The 15079-nt window shown below is 27.9% G+C and overlaps 1 long non-coding RNA gene across 2 annotated transcripts; it reads left to right on the top strand.

Annotated features, from left to right (window-relative positions):
* The first annotated feature begins 7757 nt into the window (after positions 1-7757).
* On the top strand, positions 7758-9666 carry LOC145976184 (uncharacterized). 2 transcript variants are annotated; one of them, XR_014440207.1, is made up of 4 exons: positions 7758-7824; positions 8158-8227; positions 8497-8560; positions 9584-9666. It is a non-coding gene; the product is annotated as an uncharacterized LOC145976184 (long non-coding RNA). The 2 variants fall into 2 exon arrangements; XR_014440206.1 differs by lacking the exon at positions 9584-9666 and having other exon boundaries at positions 8497-8587.
* The last annotated feature ends 5413 nt before the right edge of the window (positions 9667-15079 follow it).

The following is a 15079-nucleotide window of genomic DNA, read 5'->3' as shown; positions in this document are numbered from 1 at the left end:
TTATAAAATTATTACAAGTTTTTCTCACATAGAAAATTAATCGATCACAAAATAAAAAATCAACAAATATGTAAAGTGTATAATGAACGGTGTTAATGTCACAAGAAGACTGTGAAAAACCATTGAAAAAGACTGTAAAAAAATATAATTAATCGATTAATAGTGACTGTGTTGTATTAACAAAATATTTAATATTAATAATTAATCTGTTCTTTTTCTTTGCATATATTTATTTGTTTGTGTGTATATATACAAAAATAATCGAAAAATGAACATTTTATCAGATATTTTATAATTTATATAAAATTATGTCAACTTAAAGAATCAAATATCTCGTTAATTATTCAATTTTTACTATCCTATCTTTATAACTTTTTACACGGAATATTGCGAGGAATCGATTTATATAAAAAAAATTAGGATGGTTCCATTAAAAAATATGAAGATAATCTTGAAATCTCTGAAACGCTTCCACTTACGAAAACAATATTACTAGCATATCATGGTCCTTTTAATCGTATAATTTTCGTAATTACAATTTTTTCATATCTGTAAAAATAGGGTAGATATTTCAAGTGAGCAAAGTTGTGTGTGTGTGTGAAACTTCTATTTTTTATTTTATCGATATGAAAGTAATTTTAATGAATTATTGAGATTTTTTCGATTAAAATGATATCAAACACGACGTAAATCAAATAATTTTTAATTAGTCTGATAATAAAAATTTTGATTATATATATTTAACTACATTTATCCGATTGATACCGTGTTTGATATCATTTTAATCGCAAAAATCTTTTTAATTCATTATTTAATCGATAAGAAATACATTCTTATGGAACAATTGCGTAATTTTATTTTAAGAAGGAAGAAAATTTTGAGTTAATAATTCTTCAGCGTAATTCAAATAATCGTTATATAAATTTTTACAGCATAAAATTCTAGTTGCTACAATAAGTGTTAGAAAATGATGATAAAAATCATTTGAAAGTATTTCCCGAAGGACAACAGGGCCCGTGTATAATAAAATTTGCCTGTATTCAGTTGCTTTCCATTGTTTTAAATAATCCAAAGATATCGGTTTTCTACAAAATTCAACTGGTATGTAATGTTTAATATTTTCTAAATTGTTTGATATAATAATATTTGACATTTATGATATTGTAATCGAACTTTTAAGTCACCTGTTGTCCACATATATAAACACTTTCTCATAACTCCAAGGCAAAGTAAATGCATATAATCAAGAGGAATATTTACTATAAAATGTAATTGCGGTATTTGTTTTAAATTGGTACAGCCTAAATGAAAATTGTCATCTGTTTCATTTAAGAAATCATTATTCGTTCTCTTTGCAGCATGAATATCTACAAAACAAATACGTCTGTTTCTATATTCACCTTCAATTACGCATTTTGTGCAACTAAAATAACCGCTGTGACGTTTTATATTTAGTATGAAGGATTTTGCAGGCGCATCGCATAAAATTTGTTTAATTTGAATATTATAAGATTTTTCACGCAGAAAAATCCCATTGTTTGCTAATTCTATCATTTCTTCAACAAAATCTTGCAAAAATTGCAATTTGTCGGTTTCTTAGGTCCATAATATGCCCCAATTATAAAAATTTCTTTATATGGCAAAACACATCCTAAGATTGGCCATAATGATGATGTTAAAGATTTTGATAAAGGCAATCCATCAATATTAATTCCTAAATTTATAGTACTTATATTATCAAACCTATAATTTTATTTTCTAAAATATTTCTCTAATGCAACACGAATTCCAAAATGAGAATACAATCCAGGTGAAATAGTTTTAATTTTAGTGTATTTTGGTGTACGCAATAAGGTTCTAGGATCTACTGGCAAATTAGAAAAACATTTATGAGTACGAAGAATTTTAAAAAGTCCAGCTAATGCAACATGATTAATGTTGTTAGTTATAGCCCAGTTACGTAACAAAGATTTACAGTTTTTTTTTATTTATTGCAGAATCTGCAATGGGCTATAAACTAAATGCTCAAATAAATTCCAAAAACGAATATGTAGAAGCTGTGGACAAGTAAGTGTCTTTTGCTTGAAATATGTTTTACATAGATTTCTTTTTGCATTTCATACAACATACAATGTTGAAGTCATATAATGAAGTTACGTTAAAAAAATCCCGTTTTTAATTTTCAGAATTGCATCTTTGTACAAATGCGTTTCACAAGCGTTTCACAGCCATCATCGAATAATTTAGGCTGCCTGCGGTCTATCCGCCGATATTCGCTGAGTAATACTTTCAAACCTTGCTTACAAAGCATCGTTACACATCTTTCTATAACCAATTCCTGTAATCATCCGGATATTTTTAAATTATATTTAAGAAATTTCAATGTAATAATATAAATTAATCGAATAAATTAAATTAATAAAAATATAAAAAACTAAAATTTATTAATTATTAAAAAAGTAAAAGTTAAAATTAATTAATTAACTTTTCTGAATTATTTAATATTTTAATTATCTCTCTTTATTTTGTAATATATATATATATATATAATATATATATATATATATATATATATATATATATATAATTTCTCTTTTTTTAAATAATTTGAATTTTACTTCATATATGTATTAATAATTTTATCAGATAAATTATTCTTTAATATTTTATTCAATTAATTTTTTTAATAATTTTGAATTATTGTAATTTGACATAAACTTGATCTCATAAAAAAGTTGCAATTACCTTACCTTATTATCTTTCTCTATCTCCCAAAAGATCAAAACTTCTAATTGTTCAATGTGAGGCATTTAAACCTAAATATATAAATTAAGTGAGTACAGTATTTTGGATGAAGATTGTTGTTGAAAGGAAAATGCATCATTTCCTAGTATAGGCCACCTAAGACGAGACGTAATAAACAACGACTTTATCATGTTGATTTGGTTTTATAAGTTCTATAATAAAAAACATATTAGAATTAATAAGAATCAATCAGAATTGATCTCTTGGATCTCTTAGACTCAACGAGGGAGAGAGAGAAAAAAAGAGAGATTAAATACATAAATTATGCGAAATCTATCGCATTATATATAATTATATATTATTATAAAAATTAATCATTAATTATACGTTGAAAATGTGACAATATATCAATTAGGTAACCATAATTTTATGGTAATAATTTTTTTAATTAAAGGATAATATGAATGAAAAATAAAAAATTTATAAAGTCACTTACCGAATCATTTCGTATGTTGCTTGATGCTTTTTCCTAATCTCCTTTTTCTCCCTTTATTTGTCCTTTGCTATTTCTTCGTAGCACTCACATTCACTTTCGAAAATACGGTTAATAATAATTAGTCATATGTGAAACGATCGCAAGACATTTTACACTCTCGGATTGTAGAATAATTACACAAGAAACGTATTTTATTATATTATAAGGGATAGAGAACACGAGGGAAGTAGGATTCGTTCCACATTTATATGAGGCCAAATTCAATACTACTCGTTATAATGTTTAATCAAAAATCAAAGTGGAATCTAAAATAATACGTAACAGTAAACAAGACGTAAACAGTAGCGCGTTGTTTATATGTTATGGTTTTGCTATCATTTGCTCAATGACATTCAAGCAGTAAGTAATGACGCGAAACGTCTTGTATATTAATTAATTGTTTAATAAATAATTATTTAATTAATCTATAAATTAAAACACTTCTACAATTTAATATTTTGCGTGTATAAAAGTATATGTTATAGTACGTAAAACGTTTCAGCATCAAATTATCTATGACGTCATGTTTTACTTTGATGACATAAACAGTAACGTGCTAATATTTATATCTTACGGTCTTGCTATTATTCACACGATGACACTTGACAGTGATGCAAAGTGCTTCGTATATTATCGAATTTCTTTTTTAACGCTATCGCGAATATTTTCGCGAGTAAATGCAAATGCAACAAGAAATTCAAATGAATGCAAGTACCACGAGGAACAGGAAAGAATCGGTGAGGAGTAGAAACGATTTTTATTATGGAAAATTATTTCTTATCAGTTCTTGTAAGATTAATTCGCGACGTCCAGTTCGGTATCTTGGTGAAAATTGGGGTTTTTTATTGTAAGATTGGAATTAATCCCAGGTTTTCCTGGCAATTTCTGAAAACTGATTTCGATAATAATTCAAAGACGAATGCCATACGCTCCGTGTAATTTATTCATTTAATCAAGTAAGAATCTTAACAGGAAGAATCTTTGACAGGAGAGGAGAGGAGGAGGGAATTTAAAATAATAAATTATTGTTTTATTGTGATCTTTACGGACAATAATTATTTCTTTAATGATATTTAGAATCAAGTATATTTCACCATAATGCGCTTTGTCGCTTTATTTCTTTAAGATCTAAATATAATTTAGATTGAAAATGCGTAATAAAACAATCGAATTGTAGATCCAAATAATTAATATTACGAAAGGCTCCTAATTTAAACATTAATTGTTTAATAAATAAAATTGTTAATTAATCTTATAAATTAAAATACTTTCATAATTTAATATTTCACATATACATATATATCATAGCATATAAAATATTTCGGCAACAAATTATCAATAACACGGTGTTCGACTTTGGCAATATAAAATATAAACAGTAGCGCGCTATACGTTACGGCTTTGTCATCATTCGCATGGTGACTTTCGAGTAATAAAGTAGTGGTGAGAACGCTTCGTATATTATAATTTTTTTACTAAACATGATTACGATTAGTATCAAAACATAATTTGCTATAAATATTAATAAAAATTAATTAATTAAAAATTAATTTACGATATGAAACTATATTGCAACGATAAATCTTTATCGAATCGCAATCATTCATTACTGTGAATAAAAATTGAAACAGGGGATACATAAAAAAGGATAAGAGAATTAATTATGTTATGATCTTTCCATCATTGATGCTTATTATATTTCTTTAACAATATTAGAATTAAATATATTTCGATCAATGAATTAAATATTCTCAATCCTTGTTAATCCTTGTTAAACAATATACAATTTAATTAATTAATTTTATATTACAGAAAATATTTCGGCAACGAGAGAAATATCAATAACATCGTGTTCGACCTTGATAAACAGTATCGCGCTATTGTTAATATGTTACACGGCTTTATTATCATTCGCACAGTGAGTAGTGACGTGAGAGACGTTTCACATATTATCAAATTCTTTCTTTACATAGTCAACCTTGGCGATATAAACAGTACCGCGGTAATGTTTCTGACTTACGATCATTCGCTCAGTGGCTCTTGAGCAGTGAAGTAGTGATGTGAGACGTATCATATATTATCAAATTCTTTATCTAAACACAATTACAAGTGCAACGAGGAACTTTTCGTGAATGAGTGTAAGTGCAACGAGGAATTCAAATGAGTGCAACGAGGATTGGAGTGCCACGAGGAAAAAGTGAAGAAAATAAAAGAAAAAAAGGAGGTCTTGAAAATGGATGGATCAATAAGATATGATGTAAGTCATTAATATTTTAATTATTTATCACATTCATTATTTATTATATTGTTACGTCCCCGCGTCCCATCTTCCTGGAGTATTCGCCACCTGTTGAATTCTTTCGGCGGGAAGTACGTCGACGGAAGAAGATCATTTCCGCGCGCGTTGTCAAGATATTATTATAAACAACGACTGTCAGAGAGTCTGAGCCCAGCTGTCAAGCTGTGCGGACGCGCGTCTATCTGTGATCCGTTTTACGATTATTCTGAATTCTTATATGTTACTCGTGGTTTATTAAAGTTCTTATATCTTAAACCGCGTTATTATTTACTGCGCGAACGTCAGCGTGTGCCGATCGATTATGTCGTGCACATTCGATATATATCGTTCCGCGAACTCAATAATATATAAATTATTTATCAATAGTATATATTGTTGTATAACAACGATGGTCAGCTGAGTCGAAGAATAACTATCAAGCTATCCGGACGCGTTTTACATTACGGATCGTTATCGCGAGATTTCCCCTGTTATTATTTGTTGTTTGTGTATTCTGTGTTTCTAATTAAAGTTTTTAATTTCCGTTAAGAGTGTCTTATTTTATGCGGTCCGCGAGTATCCCATTGTGTTGAACACGCTTCGATATCTCGAAGTCGCTGCCGCGGACGTAACAATATATTCAAAATATATACATATTTCTCGTTTCGTTTTATTTCTTTGATTGTGATTCAATAGTGATTTTAAATTGTGTAACATATATAATACATATACTTATAAAAAATATTCCATTTTATTTTAAAATAATTCAAACATTTATAAAATGTTTATTAATTAATATTTTCAGATACTTCTTATATTTTGCAAAATATTTCATATTAATATATTTATTTAAATACTTCATATATTAAAAAATAGAAATTTTTTATTTATCATATTTTTAAAAGTTTATATTTCAGAAATATAAATTATTTTGTAATTACGCAATTTATAACATTAAAATATATCTATTTAAAAGTAAAAATGTAAAAATTAATTGCGCGTAATATTTAGTTTTAAAATCAATTATTTTGAACATTGCTTTATATAATAGATTTTCTCTTATCTTTTATATTTTTATTTATTTATATTTGCGAATTAAAATTTATATAGTATATTACAAAATAAATTATATATTATATTATATATAAAATTATATATAATATAACCCTCCCATGGGGTACACCTTGTCGCGGTGGGAGGGCTTAGTACTTGGATGGTGCCTTGAGGTTTATCTTAAATTTTTCTATTTATGATAAATCTTAAAGTGCCTGAATGGGAAGCTAAGTACCCTTTCGCGTCGTCGGTGCCGTCAACGTGCCGCGGACGACAAGCGCTTCGTTACCGCGTTTTCGCGTAGTATTCTCGCGTCGTCGCGTTTTCGCGAAACTTTTGGACTTTTCATATAAAATCCCAATTTCATTTATTGTCACGAGTCTCTACTTCCGATGCCAACTAACTGAGATGTTTCGAGTTTGCACACGTTGCTATGCAACGTACACTCTTGCTTCGTGCTTCGTCAAGTGATTCAGCCCGAATTAGTTAGAACTCGATCGATTGCTCGGAATGGTCGTCAATGGGTCCCTTCTCTTTGCTCGTCTACAGCCACACGCACTGCGTGTGTTAACCGTCGAGGAGTCGAGTGGATTCCCCTAGGCACGATTTTCGCTCGGTAAAAGGGGTTGCCTCCCCATTTTCTAAATTGCTGAATGTTAGCATTTAAAAAATGTGGGTATCCTCTTCTTTTGCCGTCTACTAGCCTGGTGTAGCATATAGCAACCGCAAGAGGCATAATATGTCCGGGCGGAACACCTGAAATCGTGCTTAGCGGGTCCAGGTTCGATACGAGATAGGATAATTATGCGCGAAAAAGAGCTGGTGAACTTCATTTTCCTCTATTTCCGTCAATCGTTTCGTCTTCTTTCCGGTTTGGGCTTAGTCCTTGCTCGTTGTATCGTTGCAATCCCGACCGTTTGACTCGAAGTTGATTCTCGTAAGTGAAATGGGATTTTCGCTCGTACCAAAACCGGGAGTGCCGTCTAATGTATAGGTATACATATTAAGTATATACATCGCGCGATCAAATATAAAATTTTTAATCGCATCGAAATAGTGCGGAAATCGTGAAGTATCGCGCATAAAATAGCGAAAATAGCGATATAAAAATATCGCTCGTGAGTGCGGGAGTGCCGTTGAAAGTATCGCGCGTCAATAACATGAGAGGAGGAGGCCTGGGAGAGGCATCAGGCACCTGTGAAGCAACTCTATGGTAAATAAATTATCGCTTATATATAATTATTTATTAATTGCATACGCGCGATTTAAATTAAGTAATTAATCGCGTAATTTGATTTTTTATTTACATGACTTAAACAAGAGAAAAAGAGAGAAATTTTTACATAAAAACTGTAATTTAAAAGTTTCTACGTTCGAATAGCTTTTAATAGAATTATTAAATTATTACTTATTAGTAGAATTTTTTTCAAAATTTATAAAATTGTTTATCTCCTTATTATTTATGTGCGTTGGATATAAAATTAAATGCATATAATAATAATTTTTTGACCGCGACTACAATTTGAATCTTCTTTGTATGTTACAGACCAACAAACTATTGTCAGAGGAGGAAGAGGCCTGGGGGAGGCATCTTGCATCGGCGAAGCAACCTGATGGTGATTATTATTTGTATATTAATTGTTATAAATCGTACGCATAATAATTCGTTTTTTTAATTTAAAGGAATTAGAGAGAAAGAATTTTATAAATATAAAAATTTCTATTTAAAAAATAATTTCAAAATATATAAAATCTTCCCATACGTGTTTATATCTGCTTATTATTTTACACAACGGATATGAAATTCCGCACAATAATAATTTTTTGAAATATTGATTGTATTTTGAGCTTTGTTATAAATGAATTTTATATTTGTATGTTACAGACGTAGTTTTAACGACAACGTAGTTTCGATAACGACAACTCCGCTGCTGCACATCAATGCCACGGTGAGTGACAAGAACTTTTATTTAATTTTAAGGTAACGGTAGAGATTGTAGATAAATCCGTTGCCTTAAAATGGATGAGCTAGGATAGATTAAATAACTTTTAATAAATTTGTTCGAAATGTATTGCATCCATCGCGAAAATATATTGCAGTATTTTAATTATAAAGAAAGAAGATCGAAAAAAGATCATTTTTGTATAAATTTTATCTAATTTATTGAAAAGAACATTAAAAATTTTATCAATTACATCTGATGCTAATTTATTCTTATAACGCGTATTTATCTTATTCACTTATCTTATTCTAATATCTTATTCTTATAGCTCATCCATTATAGAATTTGTTGTAGATATTGTTTTTAAACTTAATGTAAAGCCAAATGATTAATTAATGAAATAACTTGTAATATAATAAGTGTTATACATATATTAATTTTATATTTTATTATAAATTATGCATTACTATAAAAATTTATTAATTATATATATTATTATAATATCAATCAATTTTTATTGATAATCTGTACAGAAAATTTTTATATTATAAAAATTTTATATTATACTAGACTGCTAACAACTAAAGTCAGGATAACCATTTACAATTGGGCAGGATACATATACAGATTAGATTAATGTATACATATTGTGTCATTTCATTTTGCCGGCATTTATTAAAATAAATATAAACTGCAACGAGATAAAAATAAATAATATAAGCAGTTATAAAATATTAAAATATAGTATTAAAATAAATATACAAGCAATAATTATATAAATTACAATTGCATCTTTCGAGAGTGACAGTGTTACGTTAAATTCTGTGATACCCGGCATAAATTCTGCCTAATTATAAATAGTTGCTTTTGTTTTATATTTTACCATATGAAATATGGCCGTGTTAGCACTCTAATACAATATATAGAAATTTGTAATTTGGCTTTATTTCAGTTTAAAAAATGAAATTGAATTTATTTTTAAAAATGCTTTAAAAATAAAATCTTAATTATTAAAATTATTTTTTTCAGGAATATTAAGAAAATTGTACATAATTATTAGTGTTTAAGAAATATCATGAATACATTCTTATGCAAATTACACCAAAAATTACATAATAATAATACACGAAAAATTATTCAAAGTATACGTATAATGATTATATAATAGTAATTCATTAAATTAACATATTTGATTCTATAGTATATATGTTTGAAATATTCATTAAAAGAGTAACTGTTTGTATTTTCATATCAAAGAGTCATTAATAAATTCGAAATCTATTTATAAATTCCATATCGCGCGGAACTGAATATTCATGAAATAAATTATGATTACGAAAATACCGTGCTTTTTCCGCGTTCCTTTCGCGTTTTTAGACGAGATTGCCATTTTAATAAAGGATCTTATTGCCGTCTCTCTCAAATAATATTCTCAAATATTGCTAATTAAAAGTAAAAAAATATCGAATAAGAGTATAAAGAGTCGATGTTAAGTTAGCGATTAAGTATTAGCTTCACAAAATTTAACGATCGCCTTCGATGTTATGAAATTGCGAGTCAATTATTATACGGATTTAATGATTTACTTTCAATTCGATTTATGTATTTACGAATTTCGTATCCGAAATAAATATTGGTAAAATTAATAAATTACGGAAACATCATATTTATTTCCGCATTCTTTCCCTATTCTTAAACGAAATTGCCATTTTAATAAAGGATCTTACTGCTGTCCCTCTCGTGAAATAATATTCCTGAATATTGCGCTAATTAAATATAAAAAAATATGGAATAAGAGTGTGAAAATTCGATGTGTTAAGTCAACGATTAAATATTAGCTATATAAAATTAAACGATCCCCTTCGATATTATAGAATCGCGAGTTAATTATTATCAATTTAATAATTTGTTTCTTCGGTTATATTCATGTATTTACGAATTTCGTATCGGAAAATATTCATAAATAAATTAATAAATTACGGTTGCGAAAACACCGTGTTTTTCCCGCGTTCTTTTCGCGTTCTTTTACGAGATTATCATTTTAATAAAAAAGTTATCATTGTTCCTTTCGTTAGATAAACGTTAATGAAAGTTGCGTGGCTCGTACCGCCGAGGAGTCGAAACGATTTTCATCATGGAGAATTGTTTCTCATCGGTTTTTGTAAGATCCATTCACGACGTCTAGTTCGGTGCCCTGTTAAAAATTGGGAATTTTTATTGTAAGAATGGAATTAATCCCAGGTTTTCCTGGCAATTTCCGACAGCAATGATTTCGGTAGTCATTCAACGACGCACGCCATGCGCTTCTTTAAAGTCGAATTAATTTAAGTAATATATATTTAGATGTGAGAGAAATGCATCTATTCTTTTCTTCGTTAAATATGTTCTGTCATTATTAAGATTGGAATTATTATTGTCTAATGCCAGAAAGGTTTAATAGTAGATTAAATATGGATATAGCATTGTGTATAAATTTCTATTTTTCAAGTAATTTCGTATTATAATTAGTTTTTATTAACTTTTTGATAAAAATGATTACGAACGAATATATTTCACTAATTATTAATTAATTATCTCATTTGAAAAATTATTTCTAGGTACTGGGGATATTAATATTAGTCTTTAGTTTCTTTTAAGAAACTATTTGCAGGTATTGGACATCCATCGCCATTTTAGAATATTAGTTTTTAGATATATACCATTTTATATATATGTATAATAAAATACATGCACAAATTAACGTATCCAAAATATTTTTATAATTTTTATTAATATGATATATTATATATACGCGAAATTATATATGAATGTTACATAAAATGTGCGAATACTTAAAAATTTAGAGACGAATCGAATGGGTACCCCTATATCAGTAAGATATTGATTAAAAGAAAAAAAATTATTAATTTAAACGTTATAAGAATAAGAATCTAGAGAATTAATCTAGAATTAATTATATATTTAAAATTATTTTATTTTTTATTTTGCACACTATTCGAATTGAAATTTTTTAAATCTTGCTGTTATCGGGTTCGATTCGTCTCGCGCGCGCAAACGGTACCCCAAATTATGTGTTCGCACATTTAACACAAACTCCAATGATGCATGTATTTTATTATTTATAAATATAATTGTTCGTAATCACATTTCTATAAAAAAAATCGTTATATCCATTTAATTTTCAATGAAGAAATATATTTCTTTATAATGGAAGAACATGTTTTCTGATGTGCATATCAGTTTCGTGAATTGAACATAATGACGAGGGATAATTGTCGTTGATTTATTACTGAAATCACATCGCTATTGGGAATAGTCCGGAAGATCCGGGATTCGTTCCCTCCTACAGTGAAGTTCCCGACGTTCAATGGATCACTTAACTTTTCTTCGCAAATTGATCTTGCGAAATCTGATGTAGAAACAAGATGTTAATATCGTTCTCCATTTTTAAGGTCGCTCCTCTTTTTATCGGATATTACCGGTATGTCACTCGCGTATCTGCATTTGAATATTTTGAATATTATCGATTTATTTATTCGTCGTGTTTTATCGCGAATTTTAAATCGCGATTTATCTTATAAAAATTCGCAAATATATCGGTCGGTGAATTGTATATTCGCAAACATTACAGACCTCAAATGTTTGTCGAAACATCTTCGATTTTCTATATTTACGTGATAATAATTATATCGCGCTCGTGTCTGTTGAGAGCTTCGATTATTATATTATGAAAATTATAGGTATCGCGATCAAATATTCCGCATATTATCGATTTATTTATTCGTCGCGATTTCTCGTGAATTCGAATCGCGATTTATCTTGTAAAGATTCATAAATGACAGTGAGTACTATATTCGTAAATGTTACAGACACCAAATTGTCTGTCGAAATATCTTTACATTTATGTGATAATAATTATATCGCGCGCGATTATAATGTCTATTGAAGCTTCGATTATTATATTATAAATATTATACATATCGCAATCGGATATTCCGAATATTATCGATTTATTTAATCGTCGCGTTTTCTCGGGAATTTTAAATCGCGATCTTATAATTTAACTTTATCTTATAATTTAATCGTTGACTTATACATCGAAGCTTTGTCTCTCTTTCCATGTCTTTGAATATTGTCTTTAATAAGTCCGCGCAAAATGCGCCAGTAATGCAAATACTTTCTTCTACTATCGTAGAAATGATCAATAATTTTATTAATGACTCTTTTGATCGCGATTATTTACGTTACATATAATTACGTTACATTAAATTCTATTATTGCATATCTATTATTAATAATAAATGTCGCGTAATTAATCATCGCTAATCAGTCTCGTCTGGACTATGTAAAAATTTTTAGTAAATTTTATATTATACGTATATTTTGGACATTTTCGTGTAATAAATTATTCCATGTAATAAATTATTTTGTATTAAATTTCGAATTATATTTTATATTAAATTTTTATTATATTTTGTCATATATTTTGTAATATATATATTTGTAATGTAATTATTTTTATGCTAATTAATAATTTAATATGTTTATGTTAGTATGTTTATGTTAATATTTTTTATGTTAGTTAATAATTTAATATTTTGTAATGTGTTTTTTATGCAATTGCAAATTAATTGTAATTTACGTTGTATATATTATAATTATGTAATATATATTTTATATATGTATTATATTTTCTGTTTGAAAACTCTATATTGAAAGAAAATTAAAATAAAATAAAATAATAAAAAAAATTTTTCCTCCTCGATGTATCTCCACCTTAACGAAGGCATTTGCCGGGTGAGGAGGTTTGTGTACTTTCGTGAACCTGAGACCTATGCCGGCGGTAATGTACACCGATATTCATATAGACTATTTTTATATTTAATATCATTTTAAGTATGATCTTATTGTTAGATCGCGTCTTAAGATTCCGTTCAGTTATTAAAATAATTGTGTAACAATTTCCAATTTACTTAAAACGATCTTAAATATAAGTGTGGATTATGAATACCGGCCGTATAGTTACTGGTAGGGTCACCCATGCCGGACAGGTCGAAGGGGAAGAGTCAGACTAAGAGAGATACCAAAATTATATATGTTACATAATTATATTAATATTTTTTAATGACATAAGAGCAGAAGATAAAATAATCGAGAGAATATAGAAAAGGAGTAGTTCAGTAATTTGAACATCTTTAAGAATTTTTGAAAACAAATGGCCATAGAAAATATTCCGACTCCAGAAGAAGGAAGAAGCACATCAAGTTCTTACGATCTTGGGGGAGGGGATCGAAGAAATACGACAGGCCATAATAATTCAAATAAATTTAGAATAATCTAAAGAGAGGGTATGTTAGATAGCATGGTAATTAGAAATGAAAAGATAACTTGTATGTAAAATCAGTTGTAAAATTCGTTAATATATTGTGTACATTTACAAATTTCTATAGTATATCAACGTTGGATAAAAATTCATTGCAATAATTTCGAAATATTTGTAATGATAATATAATAAAAAAAGAGACAATGTAAAATCCAATTTATATTGCTTCTTTCTATAGCAACAAAGATATTAAAAATACCTGATGGCGATTCAAGATGTAGAATAAAATTATAAAGAAAGTAATAATACAAAGCATTCCTGCTTTAAAGATGTCATTGTATGGTAGTCTTTTTAAATATAAAGGGTCATAAGCGAAGAAATAATTGTTGCAAAAAACAGGTGGTTGTAATATCTTGATCTACATTAGTAAAGTAATATCGATCTCCTCTGTTTTTTATTTATATTAAACTCTATTATAATTATAATAGAGGTATATTTTATTAAATAATTAGAGGAAAATTGTGCAAAGAAAAGTATTATATGTTTTCAGCCAGATGTGCTGGAAGAACATTTTCTATGAAAAGTAATTGGCAATTTATCAGATATAGATTTAATAAATAGAAACAGAGATTATCCCCAATCCAGTGAATATTTTGATAATGCGATGCTTATTTTTTTATTTAGTAAAGTGAGAGATTCTGTTATTTGTTATCAATCCAGAGGATTTTACTAAACATATTTATGCAATTAAGTTATATTTGTCTATGTAATGAAAGTTGAGAAGTTTGCAAAATATATTCGTAGACATTGCAATATTATGTATTCATCATGGGCATTTTGGGAAAATGCCCTGCTATCATTGCATTCTCATGGTCTAGATAAATGGGATCTACGTTGTAAACTTTTAAATAAATCAAACTCAGAAATTCCATAGGAGAAATAGAAAATCAAGTATTCTTTCAAAATAAATTCGGAATGTGATAATTTAGTTTCATTAAGCCGCAATAAACCTTATTTAGTGGATGCTCAATATACCAAAAATCATGGAAGGAGATATAATTACATAATGTTATTTATCAAATTATACATTATTAAATATTGGCAGACTATAACATTATTATATAAACTTTAATATTATTTCAGGATATTTTGCATACACCATCGGTGTCAAACGTGTCTTTAGAGTCACATTGTACATATAA

Source organism: Camponotus vicinus, unplaced genomic scaffold, assembly GCF_025532165.1.
Source record: "Camponotus vicinus isolate PSW18456_S1 unplaced genomic scaffold, iyCamVici1.0 SCAF_8, whole genome shotgun sequence".
Taxonomy (NCBI): domain Eukaryota; kingdom Metazoa; phylum Arthropoda; class Insecta; order Hymenoptera; family Formicidae; genus Camponotus; species Camponotus vicinus.
Note: the sequence above shows the minus strand (reverse complement) of the source record. Positions and strands in the feature narration are given on the sequence as shown.